The sequence below is a fragment of the Panthera leo genome, chromosome D4 (genome assembly GCF_018350215.1).
Source record: "Panthera leo isolate Ple1 chromosome D4, P.leo_Ple1_pat1.1, whole genome shotgun sequence".
Lineage (NCBI taxonomy): Eukaryota > Metazoa > Chordata > Mammalia > Carnivora > Felidae > Panthera > Panthera leo.
This window is the reverse complement of record NC_056691.1, coordinates 10,475,750-10,494,122: the sequence shown is the minus strand read 5'-3', so window position 1 is coordinate 10,494,122 and position 18,373 is coordinate 10,475,750. Positions and strand designations below refer to the sequence as shown.

At 47.1% G+C, this 18,373-nt stretch overlaps 1 protein-coding gene across 2 annotated transcripts in view; it reads left to right on the top strand.

The window, feature by feature from the left end:
* Positions 1 to 18,373, top strand: part of KANK1 (KN motif and ankyrin repeat domains 1) — a 211,079-nt gene that overhangs the window by 158,163 nt on the left and 34,543 nt on the right. The gene's annotated exons all lie outside the window — the stretch shown is intronic.

Here is an 18,373-nt window from a genome sequence, read left to right as displayed (position 1 = left end):
CTTCCCTGTCTGGTCTGTCTGTCCATCTGTCTCTCTCTCAAAAAGAAATAAACGTTAAAAGTATTAAAAAAAAAAAAGGGGGGGGGAATATAGTTTTTAAATGTACATACAGAAGGGGAAGGAACAGTCCAAGCCAAAGCATGTTCCTTCTCCCTACCCTTCAGAGTTTCCCGCTCCCGTCTCCCGCCCCCATCTTTCTCTGCCCTCTGAGGTATAGAAAAGACTACACTTTGTAAGTGGCTTTTCAGTACTGGGTAGTACTCACACAGCCGTGGAGGAGTGAGCAATATAGATGACGTAAGCTGCATCTGTAAAATACCAGGAACCATACTTAGCTCACAGGGTGGTGGTGAAATTGAAATGCATTCGCACTTGTATGAAGTGCCTCGAACAGTGTGGTCCGGAAGAATCGTGTGCACTGGACGGTCGGGATAGATGGGGGCGCAGTGCCATGTCTGTGAGGCCGGAAGCACGTTAGTAATCAGTCACCGGGAGAAGAGGAACGTACTGGGGGAGGAAGGTACACGCAGGGTGTGTCAGGAAATCTGCATCTTAAAATGTCCAAAGTGTAATTCCCCATTACCACTCCCTACTTCATTTAACTTGGGTTTTACCTCTAGACTGGGGGTCAGGCCCCCCCAGAGATAAAAGTCTCGATGCAGTAATCCTGCTAAGTAAGCATTAGAACTGTGGGTTCAGATATGCTTGACTGCAGCCTCCGTGCCCCGCAGCGGCCACCCAGGGGACAAAGACCGTCAGTGCCCTCGGCCTGCCTGGTGTCACAGAAGGCTTTTGTCTACAGTCTCTTTCCCTTCACGCTGGCTGTCAGCCTTTCCGGCTGCTTTCCACCTATCAGAGGAAAGTACATCCCCGTTCTCCCAGGGTTCGCTTGGATGCTTCTTTTGTACATAAATTAAAAGAGAGTGAAGGCCAACAGGTGTGTTTCTCTCCCGGCAGAGGGAAACTGTGTGACTGGCACTTTCCAGGCAGAAGGCATTCCTGTTTTTATTGTTCACCGTTTCCATCCTCTGTCACCCGTCATAAAGGACTAGATATGTATCTGTATACTATGACTTTTCTGCTTAATGGAAGCACACATAGGAAATAATTGCTTTCAGCTATTTACTTTTGAGAGAGCGCAAGCAGGGGAGGGGCAAAGAGAGAGTGGGGGACAGAGGCTCTGAAGCGGGTGTGGGGCTTGAACTCAAGAACCCTGAGATCATGACCCGAGCTGAAGTCGAACGCTTAACCATCGGAGCCACCCAGTCTCCCTTCTAGAGTAAGAATAAGCTATATTCTTAACCAGAACACAATGTTTACGGAATAAAAATGGAGCAGAATCCTCTTTCACAGGATTAAGAAACACTACGTTCAGATTCATCCCTTTAGTTCTTAAGAACAAGGCTTTTGATCATAATACCTAGTTTGGAATATAATAGTGTGCCTGAATAATACCAGAATTTTCTCCTAAGTCCGGAGAAAAATGTCTCTCTGTTAAAAGCAAAGGCTAAAACAAGCCCGAGGGAATTTTTAGGATGATGGACATTTCCTAAAACTGGATTGTGGGTGTGGATGCCACACTGTATACGTTTACTAAAACTCACGAAACTATATATACACTTTTAAAAATCAGGGGCGCCTGGGTGGCTCAGTCGGTTGAGCGTCCGACTTCAGCTCAGGTCACGATCTCGCGGTCAGCGAGTTCGAGCCCCGCGTCAGGCTCTGGGCTGATGGCTCAGAGCCTGGAGCCTGCTTCCAATTCTGTGTCTCCGTCTCTCTCTGCCCCTCCCCCGTTCATGCTGTGTCTCTCTCTGTCTCAAAAATAAATAAACGTTAAAAAAAAAATTAAAAAATAAATAAATAAATAAATAAATAAAAATCAGTAAATTTTATGGTATGTAAATATCTCAATAAGCTCATTTTGAAGCTCACCAAAGAGGAAGAATTGTTTTTAAGTTTATTTTGAGAGAGCGTGTGCGTGTATACATGAGTGGGGGAGGGGCGGACAGAGAGGGAGACAGAATCCTAAGCAGGCTCCTCACTTTCAGTGCAGAGCCTGATGTGGGGCTCGAACCCATGAAATGGTAAGGTCATGACCTGAACAGAAACCAAGAATCAGATGCTTAACCGACAGAGCCACCCTGATGCCCCGTAACTCAAATCTTTCATCTAATGTAGGTGTTTTTGGATAAAATAATTTGGAATTATTTGGACCCTGTATTTCAGACTGTCTGGCACTCGAAGCTTTGTTCTTCATTTTTTTTTAATCCGTTTTTTTCATTTCTCATAAAACAAGCCCAAATGAGTCCCACACCCTCTTAAAAAAGTTGAGTCCTTGTAGCTTCACACAGAAAGGTGTATGTCCCAAAGATAAGCATCCAGCCACCAGCGGTGTGTCAGGAAGATGGAACAAGAAGGTAAATGGAGTGAGACTCAGGACGTGTACAGGCACTCAGATGGACCAGTCACACGAGGCGAATTCAGTGGATTCTTGAAAAAATTTGGCTTTTCTGTGCATAGCTGTCCGCTGTTATGAATTTTGCAAAGCAGGTGATTTGGAGTCACCCTAATCTTTGTTAATCTCTCTTTTTTGTTTAGAACGGGTTTTGCTTGTTTGCCCCATAGACAGAGTTCAGTAAATCTTGTTCTACTAGAGTCACTATTTTTTTTAATGTATTTATTTATTGTGAGAGAGTGAGAGAGCAGAGCAGAGGCACAAAGAAAGGGAGCGAGAGAATCCCAAGCAGGGTCTGCTCTGTCAGCGTGGAGCCTGACGTGGGGCTCGAACCTGCGAACCATGAGATCATGACCTGACTGAAATGAAGAGTCTGACACTTAACTGACTGAGACGTCCAGGCGCCCCCTACTAGAGTCACTTTTATCCAGTGCTGTTAGGAACAAATGAAGAGCAGGTTTTAAAGTACCTTTTCTTGGGGTGCCTGGGTGGCTCATTCAGTTAAGCATCCATCTTGGGCTCAGGTCATGATCTCACAGTTCGTGGGTTCAAGTTCCGCATAGGGCTCTGTGCTGGCAGCTCAGAGCCTGGAGCCTGCTTTGGATTCTGTGTCTCCCTCTCTCTCTGTCCCTCCCCTGCTCGCTCGCACTCTGTCTCTCTCTCTCTCAGAAATAATGTTCCATTAGAGAAGCACATCATTCTTAGGTTTTAAAACAGAAACAAAAGGTTGCTGAGAGATGTTACCATCCTAAGACAGAATGCACTTGTTTGGGAACTAAGTCTGTGTCTTTGAAAGTCACATGATTGATTTTGGATAAAAATGTTTAAAGCGATTTGAAAAAAAGGCTTGGGTCTGTGGTTTACAACCGGGAGTGTTTTTAGCCTTCAAATTACATGTTGCATTACAGAAGAATAAACCAAGCGGGGGAACCACTTGCCTCCAGCCCAGCCTGGGCTCAGCATTCGACTGAATCATTTCCTTCAGCAGACGGCTACTGAGCCATAGCTCAAAAGTTCTTCTAACAGGGAGGCTTTTGGGAGGGAATAAGTTAGGGTGGTGGGGGGTGGTGCACAGAAAACATGTGCTGCTTCTCTGACTTCTTCCTAGAATTAGTTGATTTGCAGCTACACTTTTAGGTTAGCGTTTCACATGTTTAAAGAACATGAGGATAGCGTGTTTGAAAAATAGGAAGGGGCACAGGAGAGGTCTGTCTCCACCTCTTTATTTGTTGTTAAGATCCTCGCTAGCGACTTTGTTGGGTGGTAGTTTTTGCTGTCTCACTGACGCCTGGAGTGCTGGAATGAAACCCCGCAGCCAGCAGGCTGTTAGTTGGTCAGGAAATTCCAAATGGGTATAAATAAATTCTCTCCAGCAGCTCCTGGGCTGTCTGCCTGCTAATGTGTATAGTTCCTTTAATGACGAGGGAAGTATGCTGGAGGCTTGGCTTCCTGCTTGCTGAAAATCATAGTTATTTTGTTCCTGGGTAGGTAAGTAAGAAAGCCCAAAAGAAGAAAAAAAGAGGAGAGGGTGAAGTTTGGGGGGGGGGGGGGCGCTAGAGGTTATGACAAATATTTGCTTTTATTACAAGCTGGAAATGAAAACTCGGTACTTGGTTTTAGGTTCATTGATCATTTCAGCTTTAGCTGTGGCTTCGACATAAAGATGTCATTGTCGTGGGAGTGAAAGGTTGTACGTAGATGCTACGGTTTGAGTTTCTGCATTGATGGTGTATTTCAGTTCCAGAATTTCCTTTTTTGTTGCTAAATCCATTTTTGGTCATTTGTTTTCAGCTCTGTGTTTTGAATGGGGAACCGTTCTGGGTGCCTTAAAGCTGGCTTCTTGCTCTTATATAAACACTATAAAACAAAGTAAGGGCTGTGATTCATACAGTTTACCTCAGTTCTGTCCCCCCACCACCCCACGCCCCAAACCCAAGCTGTTTTGTTAGAAAAGCCCAGTGTTTGGGCTTGTGTGACTCCTCTGCTTTCCACAGAATTACCCTTTGAACTGCCACATTTCCTATATTTACACTTAGCACGACATGCTTGTTTCTGAAGAAAGTTCTGAAGAAACGGCCCTTAGTCCCCAGGCTACTTCTCTCCTGTGCATGCGTGACAGATATTTCAGGCTGTATTTCAGCAACGTCTCATCACGTTAGGTGGTGAACATTAGAGGGCAGTGCCTCCGTGGGTGAAGGGCCCTACTTCGAGACCCATTTGGGGTCGAGTCGTCGCCTCTGAGCGCTGGCACGGAGCACTGGAGAAGAGGGCCATTGTGTAAACCTCAGGGCCCCTGCAGCGTCACGTGCCCCCTTCACACAAAGTGCCTTTCATTAAGACACAGCCCATTCCGTTCCCAGGAACGTAACCCTTTCCGCTTTCTTCCCTCCCAGCCGCTCACCTGTAGCCTGGCTTCTGGACTCTGGCGACATGCCCGGGCCAGACCTGATGATGCAGCAAAGGGGGGCCGCGTTCGGGGCCGGTTGGGCCGTGCCGGGTGATGCGACACGTCAGGGAAGGTGCTACGGGATGAAAGGGGCAAAGAAAGAGGCCACGGGCACTGTCTGTCTGGGCTCATCTGGTCTGACACCTGCCACCATTAACCACTTTCTTCGCTTGAGCACCTTGCATGCGGTGTCGTGACATTGTGAGTGCAGTATGGTCACAGGGTCATAGCCTGGAAGAAACTTCCGTGGAATCTCAGAGTCCTACCAGCCCTCTCGTTTCACACATACCACACTTGTCTCTGCCCTGTGTGGTCCCCGGCCCCTGCTGCCCATTGCTTGTTAGTGACCTGGGAAATATTTATAGCTCCTGTTCCTCTTTATTGAAAAGTATACCTTCCCCAATTTAGGCAAGCCAGCCTAGACCGTCACAGAGATGTGCCCCATGGTCCGAAAGCACACGTCTCCGCACAGCGTGTTAAAGAGGGCTTTACTGTTAGGGCTGCCGTAGAGCTGGAAGCACGAGATGGTTCAAAAAAATTAGTGCCTACTCATGTCCCCTTCTTAGGAGGAAGGAATGTTTTAATTTGGCCGTAATTTATTTGTTTTTTTATTTTTTAACATTTAATTTTAGAGGGAGAGAGCGTGCGTGAGCAGGGGAGGGGCAGAGAGAGAGGGAGACACAGAATCTGAAGCAGGATCTGGGCTCTCAGCTGTCAGCTCAGAGCCCGACATGGGGCTCGAACTCATGGACCTGAGCCGAAGTCGGACGCTTATCCAGCTGAACCACCCGGGTGCCCCTGGCCATAATTTAGTTTTGAAGATTGGGGGTGTCCGTCTACTTTTGCTCCTGTTTTATGTTACCTCCTTCCTGCATAACTGGTGTTGGCCCAGGACTTCTCCCCCTTAACTGGTGCCTGCTCTCCATGCCCCCGTGTCCCTGTGCTCCCACACGCACATCCCCTGCACGACCCAGCCAACATCTCCCCTATCCGCTCTCGGAAGCCAGATCCCACATAGACCTCAAAGTTTTAGCAAACTCATTGGCTAAACACCTCAAACCCTAGCTTCATGGAGTGTGAGAGAAGAGGCAGGGTGAAGGGGAGGCGTTCTGGATCATCTGGGATGCTTCACCCAGCCACAGAGGGTGATCAGTCATAGTAAATAATAACAGACCGCAGGCATCGATCTAAGCAGTCTGCAACAGCATTGTGAAGCAGGTCTGTTATTTTCCCAATTATATGGCCGAAATAGGATCTAACTTGCCAACAGCTGGAAAGTGGCAGGACCAGGATTCAATCCCAGGCAGTCTGGCCCCAGAGTGCCTGCTCTTAATCATTACGTCTCTTCCTCCACCGGTCCTCATTAATCTGTAGATGCCTAGATGTGGAGTTTTTCATTTCGACATATATGGATCACACTGTGTGCCAAGCACTCAGGGATAAAAAAAGAAATTCTGCGTTCCTGTCCACCGCCCGCCCTCCATGGCCCGAGACACCGTCTGGTTGGGGAAGACCCGCCTGCTCATCCGCATGTGTAGACCGAGTGTTTTAGAACAGAAGGAAGAAAGTGACCAGTTCCTCCCAGGGCAGAGCAGTTGAGGATAAGCGAAGCTTCGACAAAGGATGGGCTGTTGGGTTGGGCCAGGACAGCACAGCTAATTCTGACAGATGAGAAGGGCAGGGGCGGGTGGAGGGAAAAGAACGAGCGAAGGTGGTTAGGCTTGAAGGTTGTTCCGTGGGTTGTGGTTCAGGGTGGGAAGGAACCTGGGAGGTGGTGGTTTGGGGCCAAACTGTTGAAGACTCTTCAGTGCCCCAGAAAGGAGCTTTTAGACGTTTTTCCCTCTAATGGGGCTCCTGACAAAGCAGTCTGCAAGGTTAATCATTGAGAAGCCCTCTGCGTTGCCAGGGATCCCTCAAGCAGATGTAACACTGGTCAAAGGATATGTCATACAGAACAGCAGAGGCATCAGGCCCCGATTTAAAAAAACAAAAAACCACAAAACTCAAACCAAACAATAACAAAAAAAGCAAGCTGCCTCATTCGCATCTATGAGCAGAGTCTTGGCTTTGCTCCCTGGTGACTGGCTGTCTGTACTCATGTCCCTAAAGACACAAGCAAAGAGAGTTTACTGTCCTCTCTAGACTCCGCCTATACAGCTACGTATATGCGTGATTGACTTTGAAAGGACTTCACGCTTATGGAAAATTTACAAAGAAATTCTCACTCCTCCTTCAACCCAGATTCAGATTCCCCAGTGGTTAGCCTTTTACCACATTTGCTCCGTCTCTTTCCATGTCTGTCATGCGTATACCTTGTCTCTGTAAGTCTCCTTCAACCTAGAAGAGTTCTTGGCCTTTTCCTTTCTTGCACGACCTTGACGGTTTTAAAGAAAGAGCTTCTGTTCTGCGGGATGCCTTTCAAATAGGATCCATCCACGTTTCCAGACTCACGCCATGCCTTCTAGGCAGGAACACCGGAGAAAGAGCATGCCCTCAGGGTTGCGTGACGTCAGCCTTGACCGCCTGGTCCATGAGGTTGTCTGTGAGCTTCCTGCACCGAAGAGTGACCATTGTTTCCCTTTGTGATTGATAAGTATTTTATGGGAAGGTAGTGAGACACCATCCCAATACCCTGTTCTTCAGCACAGTCTCTGCTCGTAAGCTCTATGTCCAGTGGTGAGGATTCCTTCCCAAATCAGCCACTGTTATAGTGGCTGTTAAGTGATGATTTTGTTTTCATAATTCCATTATTCGTTAGTTGACACTCTAGTGTATTTGTTAGAACATCATGGCCTCGGAGGTCCCTGGTTTATTCATCAGGGTGTAATCTCCTATATCATCAATCACAGTATTTTGATGCTGGAATTCTCCCTGAGTGGGACAGTGAGAAGCCAGAAGAAACCTTCTGAGCCAGGTGGGTGCTGTCTCTAAACTGCTGATCTGAGGGCCACCTGGGTGGCTCAGTCATTCAACTCTTGATATCAGTTCAGGTCATGATCTCACAGTTGGTGAGTTTGAGCCCGGTATCAGGCTCTGTGCTGACTGCACAGAACCTGCTTGAGATTCTCTGTCTCCCTCTCCCTCTAAGCCTCTCTCTGTCTCTCTCTCAAATGAATAAATAAACATTAAAAAATAAATAAATAAATAACTGGGGCGCCTGGGTGCTCAGTCAGTTAAGCATCTGACTTCGGCTCAGGTCATGATCTTGCAGTTCGTGGGTTCGAGTCCCCCGTCGGGCCCTGGGCTGACAGCTCAGAGCCTGGGCCCTGCTTCTGATTGTGTGTCTCCCTCTCTCTCTCTGCCCCTCCCCAGCTGGCACTCTGTCTCTGTCTCTCTCAAAAATAAACGTTAAAAAAAAATTTTTTTAATAAAAAATAAATAAATGAATAGCTGATCTGAGGTGCACCGACATTTGAGAATAACTGACAGGTGGCACGTGTTCTCTGAGTTCTAGATGTTGTACGCACCTCAGGCCACAGGGAGGGGCCACCTGCAGCGAGATCCTTGTCGGGCAGGCAGGCTATGACAGGTGATTCAAGGGGCCTGAAGTTGAGCTGGTCGGAGACCAGCTTAGTGAGTGGAAGTCTTGGATTTTTGGAGCGCATTGCTTACGTTCTCCCAGACTCTGTCCTCCCTGTCGTTAGCCTTCCCTGCTGGGTGAGCCGGCCCTGGCCAGGTGTGGGTAAAGTATCGGCTGGGACGGAGCACTAAGGGGAGGTGATAACGCGCTGTCCTGTCTCCTGTCTTGCTCTCCTTCCTGCACAGAGACGCTTGCTTGGTGTCAGGGGCAGTGCTGTCTTCGCTTCACAGTCACGTTGAAGTCCCTCCTGCTCCCGTCCTAGATTTTCAAGGACACACCAAGTTTGTACCCTGCATCTCAGAGCCAGTTAAGTCGGACCCTCCCCCGTGCCACCCCTGTCCCCCCCAGGTTAGATTTATCATGTTTTAGTGACTTTCAGAAAAGGAAATCCTATCATTTTTCTCCACAGTGAGTCATCCGCTGCTTTGAAGAAAAATATTTTCTTTTTGAGCAGCATAATGAGGTCATGGATAGAGCTCCAGGGGACGAGTCCCCGAGAGCCGACCCTGGTCTCCAGCCCAGTCCAGCCCAGAGTGGCTGAGATTTGTCAGACCCTCTCCGTTCCCTCCTCAGGATTTCTGGGGAAGGTGTAGGCCGCAGGTCCCCAAACGCACGTTGTAGGTTCTGGTGGTTTTAACACTGTGGCGAGCACTTACATCGAGTTGTTTTAAAACTCACACCGTGCAAAAAAATAAAAATAAAAAAAAATAAAACTCACACCGTGCAAGGGAATGTGTGATACCGAGAGAAAAATTCACGGGGCCTTGGGAGCCACCCACGGAAACCTGATGCAGGATGCTGAAGGGAATTGCGATCCGTACTCCAGCATGTGGCCGGAGCAGTCTTACTAAAATGCAGATCTGAGCAGTTCGCTCCCTTGTTGAGAACCCTTCTCTAGCTTCCCAGGGCACTTGGGAAAAGAGTGCCTCCCAGGGCCCTGCACGGCTGGGGCGCAGTCCCCTCTCTGCCTCGCTTGGGGCAGAGCCCCTCTGTTCGGTGCCTGAAAGTGACAGGTTGTGGGTGTGCGGTTTCTTTATCTAGAGTTTCTCCCACCGCCTTCCCCTCCACCCTGCAGACACACACCCTGCACGGGGTCCTCAGCACAGCGCTATGGTGGGGCCCTCCAGACTCCCTCCTGGTGGGGTCCCCGCTCTGTCCTTGGTGTTCTCGTGCCACACTCCTCCCCGGTCTCTTCCGTCTCCGCCTGTACTTCCCAGGTTGACCCAAACGGGCTCTGTGTCTGACGTGCTTATTAGCTCATGGGTTTGGCCCATCGTAGGTACGATAAATATCCGCCAAACGGGAGCATAAAATCCTTCTTTCGGTCTGGTCGTTGCATTTGCTCTCGATCAGCCTGCCCTTGATGGGGTGTGGGATTATGGAGCCGGGATGGAAAGGGGTGGTGATGGGAGACCGTGGAAGATGTGTCCGCGGGCACAGGTTAAAAGAGCAGAGATGAGATTGGCTGCGAGAGGAAGTCTAAACGTTCAGAGGGAGAAGCCAACAGGAGTTGCAAAGAGTTACGGACACGAGAAACCACACCGTCTCACAACCTAGCCCTCTCACCAAGCCAAGCCTGTATAATACTTGCAGTTCATTGTACAACAGCTCACTTGGCCTGGGATTTCCTGTGAACTTGTGGCTTAACACTTTCGCTTTCTTTACCGTTGTCATTTCCCGCGTGCCCGAAGCCTTGGGGTGGCTCTTCAGAACAGCTGCAACCTGGAGAAGGCAGGGCGGAGGCAGGCAGGTCCCCGGAACAGGAACTCGGGCTTGACAAAACAGGTTCTGACTCCTAGCAGGTCTCTGTCGTGCGAGGTTTGGTAACTGGGAGGGACAAAGCGTTGGTGTCAAAGTAACTCTTCAGCGAATGAAAGAACAAGAGGAAATCTCATCTGTCACACGTTATTTTAAAGCAGAATGAGGAACACTTACGTTGGTCTCCTTTGTATTGTGTTCTCTCTGCCGATAGTGTTTCTTGTGGATTTGGTACAGGGAAGGTCCTTGGGTCTGAAAGTTTTGATGCCAACAATGTCATCGGGAGAACTTTCAGGTTAAACCCGTCCAGAAGGATCTGTTCCACTTTGCTCTCTTCCCTGTCCCGCTGATGCGAGCCTAGGAAAGTTCATTTGGAACTCAGTCGCTCTCATGCTAGGAGTAATTAGCTTGGCTAGAACTTCCCCCACTGCCCCCCACCCCTCCCTGAGTTCGTCCTACTGGTTTTCTTTCCTGCCTCTCAGCCTTGGCTGACGTGGAATCTTTTTACTGCTTCTAACAATAGGATGCTTGCAACTCTGCTTGCTTTTTTTTTTTTTTTTTTTTTTTTAGTTTGTTTTTGAGAGAGAGAGCATGAGCAAGGGAGGGGCTGAGAGAGAGAGAGAGAGAGAGAGAGAGAGAGAGAGAGAGAGAATCCCAAGCAGACTCGCGGTTGCCAGCACAGAGCCTGATGGGGAACTTGAACTCTCGAACCGTGAGATCATGACCTGAGCTGAAACCAAGAGTCGGACACTTAACCGCCTGAGCCACCCAGGCGCCCCTCTGCTGCTTTTAAACATGGGAATCCAGGATAATTATGTGCTTTTCGGGGACTGACTCAGCTCCATGGACAAAGCCTTCATGCTTTGTGGGAGGAGAGACAGTACAGTTACCAGAATGAGCAAAGTTCTGCATTTTCAACAGTCACGTTAGAGTATCTGGTGAAGAAAAATCCATAAAATGTGTGGAAGTGGTGGCACATGGGTGTAATTATTTCTCAAGGTGTGGTTCGTCAGTCAGTGATCGGGCTGAGCGTGTGCAGCAGTGACATCGGCACAAAGAAGTCCTTGTCTCCTAACTAATAGATAAACTAATAATACCAAAGTTTTGGCCATTTAAAAGTCCACCAGGACATATTATTTCAGAAACCTTTGGTGCGTTTTGCTCCTATTAAAGAGTGGCTCCGTGTGGTAGAATGTGTAGAAAATATGTCATGTTTTCTTACTCAGAAGTCGTGTTTTTTTCACCCTGTCACTGGTGCATGATGTCATGCCCCCACCCCCACCCCGGGAGGTGAGGGGCTCGAACACCATGACTTACGTGGCCAAACACTCAGTTGCTCTATGAGAGGTTGTTACTCTGCCCCCTGCCTTGAGCGCAGGCCTTCTCCGCCTCAGCACTACTGACATCCCGGGCTGGATGATCCTTTGTCGGGGAGAGTGGGACTGTCCTGTGCGCTCTCAGATGTTTAGTGGCGACCTTGGCCTCTACCCGCGAGATGCCAGTAACACCCCTTCCAGCTGTGACAACCAAAACCGTCTTCAGATATTGCCAGATGTCTCCTGGGGGGCAAAATGACCCCTAGTTGAGAACCACCACAAACAGGTTAATACCGTGACGAGTTTACTGCCACCTGTCTGATCTCCCACCTCCCAGGGAGTGTGTTAAATTTTTTTGTCTGCCCAAACCAAATATTGTTTGGAAAGTAAGTTTAATTCGCTTGAAAAATCAAGATCGGGCAGCTCTTCCTGCCCACGGTCCTGTCCCCGTGCTTCAATAAAATCACCTTTTTGCACCAGAAAAGAAAAATCAAGGTCATATAATTCTTTCTTAATTTAAAGGAAATTATTTTCAGGGGCACCTGGGTGACTCAGTCGGTGAAGCATCTGACTGCAGCTCAGGTCACGATCTCATGGTTCCTGAGTTCGAGCCCCGCGTCGGGCTCTATGCTGACAACTCAGAGCCTAGAGCCTGTGTCTCCCTCTCTCCCTACCTGTCCCTTGCTCACGCTCTGTCTTTCTCTGTCTCGTAAAAATAAATAAACTTAAAAAAAATGTTTTTAATAAAAAAATAAAATAAATTATTTTGGGGGCACCTGGCTGGCTCAGTCAGTAGAGCATGCGACTCTTGATCTCAGGGTCTTGAGTTCAAACCCAAGTTGGGCATAGAGCTTACTTTAAAAAAAGTTATTTTTGAGATATCCGTATCTCCATTTCACTTGACTAATGCTGAAAAACTGCAAAGAAATTTTAAATTATTCTGGAGGCCATAAATCGGGCCACTCTCATGGAGCACCAAGTTTGATAGGTGGTGAATGTATAAATAAAGAGTAGAATTACCCTTAGTTTGTTGATTTCAGCTTCTCTCTGAACACAAGGGAATTTGGCCTCATTGTCTCTAGTTGGTGCTGTCACATTTGGTGTTTGGTTACCCTAAATTGCAAACTGTACAAACTGGGTCGTGAGAGAGAAGGGGGAAGAGGGACTCTGATACCGTTGATGTTTAGCAAGTAGGTCAGCTCAGAGATGATGCGAACCCAAGAAGCTGGGCACCTGCTCTTAGCAGCCCATCTGCTTACCTGGACACAACAGTACAGATTCTGGTGTTTCTACCTCTTCATTTCTGCCTTGCATTTTATTTGTTTTTTTCCCCATGGGGCCCCCCCCTCCCCCCCCCGACCGTAAGCCTTCATCACACTGTGTTCCCAGCTCTTAGAACAGTGCCTGGTAAATAGTGAGTGACAATAGATAGATGGATGGACGGGTGGATGGATAGATAGGACTAAGATTGCTTTTATTTATCAATATTGTAAGTCGAATGTAGGAATACCGTTTTATTTGGTTGGCCCACATTTCACACTTGGGGATTATATCATTCCACTTGGTCCCCTTAAATTTAAACTCTGTGCCTACCTTGGTCTAATCCACACACAGAATCAAGACAATCTTTACTGATGCCTTTTAACCTTTAGCATGGGGCTGGGTGTGCAAACTAAGGGTGACTATAAGTAGACAAGATGCCCGGTCCGGTGCCTGAGTCTGGTGGCCTCTTAGGTGCCCAGCCATCCTCCTCTTTTCTGACCACCCCTTTCCTCCAGCTGCACCAGCAGCCTCTGCCCTGGCTCTTTATCGTCTACCTCTTGTTGTTTAACACTCTGTCATCACTTACCTTATCCTAAAAACTCAGCCCTCGGTTAACTCCATTCTGTTTTGATTAATGATTCACATACTATCATATTGTTCTTGTTCATAATATGCTTTTGTAACTGATCTCAATTAGCGTTATGTTTAGGATGTTTGGCATTTATTTCCCAGCGAGACTATACCTCCTTTTATTTCTTACAATCCTTCCTCCTACTCTTTCCACTGAATAGGACCATTTTCTGCACCCAATTAAGCTTTTAATAAATGCTATATAATGAAGGCAGAGGTAGTGCCTGGATCAGTCTCCACCACTGGATTTCCAGACATGTAGAAAATTCTTGTAAACCCCAGGGACAGACCTCTGATTCCAGAATATTTAGTTGGAAACTGTTACTTTCAGGATTCAATTTGCAGACATAGACAGCGGTTTTTGGCTATATATAAGCAGACATAACCCTGTTAGTCCCCCCACGCCCCACCTAAAGAGTTTTCAGGCAGTTAAGAGTCTCTTTATAACCCACTTAGAGATTTTTCTTAAACTGTTGTTTTTATACTTTCCTAATTACTCTTGAATTAATGAAACTTTTATAATAAAAATGTTTTATTATAACATCTCCCCAGTTAATCATTTAACATTTTTCTTTTTTTCAAGATCTGGCCTTTATTTATATTTTTTAATGTTTATTTATTCTTGGGAGAGAGAGAGACAGAGCATGAGCAGGGGAGGGACAGAGAGAGAGAGAGGGAAACACAGAATCTGAAGCAGGCTCCAGGCTCTGAGCTCTCAGCACAGAGCCCAACACGGGGTTCAACTCAGGAACCATAAGATCATGACCTGAGCTGAAGTGGGATGCTTAACTGACTGACCCCCCCCCCCCCCAGCTGCCCTGGTCTTAATTCTTTTGTGGGAGAGAGACTGCTGTATCCATTAGAATTCCGTTTAGCTCCAAGTAACATAGACCCAACACATCGAATAGCTAAACAGGAGAGAAGTTTATCTTTCTTTCACATAGAAGTATAGAGGTGGCTTTCCAGGGGTGGTATAATAGCTCTGATCCACAAAGCTCTTAGAGACCCAGGTTCTTTCTAGCACATTGTTCTTCCATCCGTACATGTGTGAACTCATGGTCCAATGAAGCTGCTAGTGTTCCAGTCATCACATCTGCATTCCAGGCAGCAGGATGGAGGAAGTAACAAGAAAGGGCAGAGAGCTATTCCTGTGTCCTGTAAGGGAGGTTCTGGGTGGGGCGGGAGGGGGGGGGGGCGCTGTTTCATAACATTTCTGCATATGGACATACTAACAGTAAAAGAAGCCAGGGAAATACAATCTTCATGTATGCCTAGCTAAACCAGGAGTTCTTTTAGTGTCAAAGAATGGAATAACACATATTGGGGAACATCTAGCTGTCTTTGCCATGGTTGCCCATTCATCCCCTCCCAAATGAATTTTCTCGGAGTTGATTTCAATATATTTCTCCTGCTTTCCAAACAGTGACTTATAAATCTTTTTAAAAACATGAATATGTAGGTGTTGTAAAAATTTATAAAATATGAAGAACAACATACAACCACTCATGATTCTGCAGTGTAAAAATAACCACTGATGGGCGCCTGGGTGGCTCAGTTGGTTGAGCGTCCGGCTTCGGCTCAGGTCATGATCTTGCAGTTCGTGAGTTCAAGCCCCCCATCAGGCTCAGCACTGGTGGTGCGGAGCCTGCTTGGGTTTCTCTCTCCCTCTCTCTCTCTCTCTCTCTCTCTCTGCCCCTTCCCCATTTGTGCTCTCTCTCTAAATAAATAAATAAACTTAAAAAAAAAAAACAAAACACCGAAAACAGCTTCATGGAAGAGCTGTCTTGAACGCTATGTAGAACAAACAACTTCTGTCTACAGAGTATTAAGATGTTCTTAAAAATTCATTAAGTAATACTGTATATTCAGGGATTCCCTCAGTAAACATTTTTAAACATCCATGTTGTTCTCCACATCTTACTAATTGATGTATATGATTGGCAAGGGGGAGCAGTGAAGGAAATTTTTAAAATTAAATTTGTTGCTCATGGGGCACTTGGGTGGCTCAGTCAGTTAAGCATCCAACTTCGACTCAGGTCATGACCTCGCAGTTCCTGAGTCCCGCGTCCGGCTCTGTGCTGACAGTTCGGAGCCTGGAGCCTGCTTCGGATTCTGTGTCTCCCTGTGTCTGACCCCTCCCCGCTCGCATTCTGTCTCTCTCAAAAATAAAAAAAAACATTAAAAAAAATTTTTTTTAATTTGTTGCTCAAGATACATGAAAGTCTAGCACAGGGGGATAGGATATACACGTGTGGAAAAGTTGGGAAAACATTCAGGGTCCTCTAAGTGCCATATCTGTGGTATTGTATGTGAAAGCAGGAGGCAAAAAATGACCCTGGGTATCTTTATTTAACTGTAGAAGAAATACACAGTGGACAGTTGATTATAAAAATGACACCTTGAGAAACACGGGTTGTTTTTTTAGTTGCTGGAGGATAAAATTTGGATTAGAAGTCACTTAAGATAGTCTGATTTAAGCAGTATTAGGAAATGATCAAACCTTAACGTGGTTGAATTCTAACCTTTCCTGACTCCCAGATTTCGAAGTCCAGAGTTCATTTGGGGGATAATTCAGTGTGCATTTAAGAAACAACTAAAATGAGCCGGGCAGTTAAATGTCACTGAAAAATGTGATGTGTTTGGTTGTGTTCCAAATCCTGACATTAAATCAGTGCATTTTAAAAAAGCGTTTTTGAAAAGAAAGAACACAAAAATTACCTTTTTCTACTGCAGATGGGTAAAATAACCATGTTAAGAGATAACACAGAAAAATCTAGGAGTTAAACCAAAGTATTGATATTACCACTAGGTGGTGAGAGAAGAGTGACTTTTTTCATTCTTTAAATGGCCTGTACGGGATTATTTTATTTATTTATTTATTTATTTTTAATTTTATTTTTATTTTATTTTATTTTATTTTATTCTATTCTATTCTGTTCTACTTTACATTTTATTTTATTTTATTTTATTTTATTTTATTTTATTTTATTTTATTTTATTTTATTTTATTTTATTTTAAATATAAGCATGGACTACTTTTGTAGCTGGGAAAAGGTGGGGGGTGGTGTTTGTTTTTGAAGAGCTTTTCATCAGTGGCACAGGCGCGGTTGAGATTAATACTGTCAAAGGATGACTGCTTGTCACTGGTTATGAGCCCAGTGCTGAGATTTCCCGCAGGGGACAGTGGCGCCCATTGTGCCTGGAACTTCCTCAGGTGACCCAGGCCCCAGGCTGCTTAGTTTCCACACCGGCACACAAACTCTTCGGGGACGAAGTGGCTGGTACGGCGGACACAGAACCTCTGTGTGGAGAGGTTTAAATTGCGGGCTTTATTTTTATGCCTGGCGACGCCTGGGACGGAGAACCCACATTTGCACACGCTGCCGGTTTCCTGTTTTCATTAAGAAAGCAGGGAATGCCGAGCAGCTGAGTGTGTGCGGGGGGCGGTGTCACCGGAGCCGGAGGGAGACTTCATTGGCGAGCACCGGGCCTATGGTGTCTGCGCGTGGCCGGGCGAAGTGTGCACGAATGTTGAACCTCTTTTCCTTACGGGGTGAAGACCGATCGAGGGCGCCCGAGGCAGGGCCGGGCGCGCTGGGAGCCAGCTGGTGAGCGGGGCGGCGGGCGGGGGGCAGGCCGGCGGGGAGAGAGGAGAGCGGGCCTGTGGGTGTGCGGGGACAGGGGAGCCGGCCGGCGGGGAGCGGAGCTCAGCGGGCGCCCGGCGGGTGGGCGGCGGGCGGCGAGCCTCAGGCCGGCGGGGAGCGCGGCGCCGCGGGCACCTGGTGGCGGGGCGGCGGGCAGGCGAGCGGGCCCGGCGGGGAGCGGAGCGCGGCGGGCATGCGCGCGCGGAGCTCGGTCTCCGGCCTGGGCACCCGCTCCCCGTGGCCTGCAGGAGCGGTGGCCCGGTTTTAGAATCGCCGGATCCCGTTGGTCAGATCCGCCTGCTTTTTCTGGACACCCGAGCCGGCGGCTTCTCTCTGCTTGTGGAATTGCGGACAGTTCTGGAAACAGGTCGGGCTGCATATTTTGAGCGAGCGTGTTGCCCGTGTGGAGTTAAAAAGGAAAGAAAGAGGGAAGGAAGGAAGCATTCTGCTAGCGTGAGCCCAAGTATTCGGGTGCCGGCTCCTCATCAGCTCACCCCGAGGTTAGAAAAGGATTAAAGCTGAGCACCTGGTTCCAATAGAATTTCCACGTTTTAGAAATGAAATCCAGTGCCTAAATAGGAACAGGGAGAACAGCTTAATATTGTTTTAAATCAGGACACGAAGAATACATAACCTTTCTACTCCACTGCTTGGCAGTCTTTTCGTACTTTTCTTTCCAACTTTTCAGAGGAGAGAGGAGGCAAAAGGTTTACTCAGTGCCTTCACCCTATCAGGTGCAAATGCCCAGCAGTGATTGGACTAGGAAGGACAGGCAGGCAACCCAAATTTTATAAAGTGAACTGGAAATGCTTGTCCGGCAATGTGGTGGGTTTTTACACCCAGGATAGGAGCAGGGGTACACATGGCTTGCATTTTCACTCATTGGTTTTGGGATCTTTCCACTGCTCAAAAAAAGAAAAAAAAAAAAAAAAAAAGCAGAGCTTGTTATTATGACTCTAGGAAAACACATTACTTAATCCTGCAATTTAAACAAACAAAAACGGCCTTGCTTTTCTATTTGAAATGCACAGCTCAGGTCAGCAGCAAGGTCTGTGCCTTGAAAAGTTCTTGTGTTTCCTTTTCTAAATGTTTGGTTTAGCCCCAAGTAGCATTTACTGAATGCCACATGATCCAGTGTTTAGAGTATAGGTTTGCTTTTATTTTCGTTCTCTTCTGCATCTGTTTGGACGTGTTACAAATACAAAAGGAGGTGTTCTTGGAAGATCGAATGTTTTGTCCAAAAGATATCCAAGAGAGAAAAGTTCTCCTCCGTTTGGGACA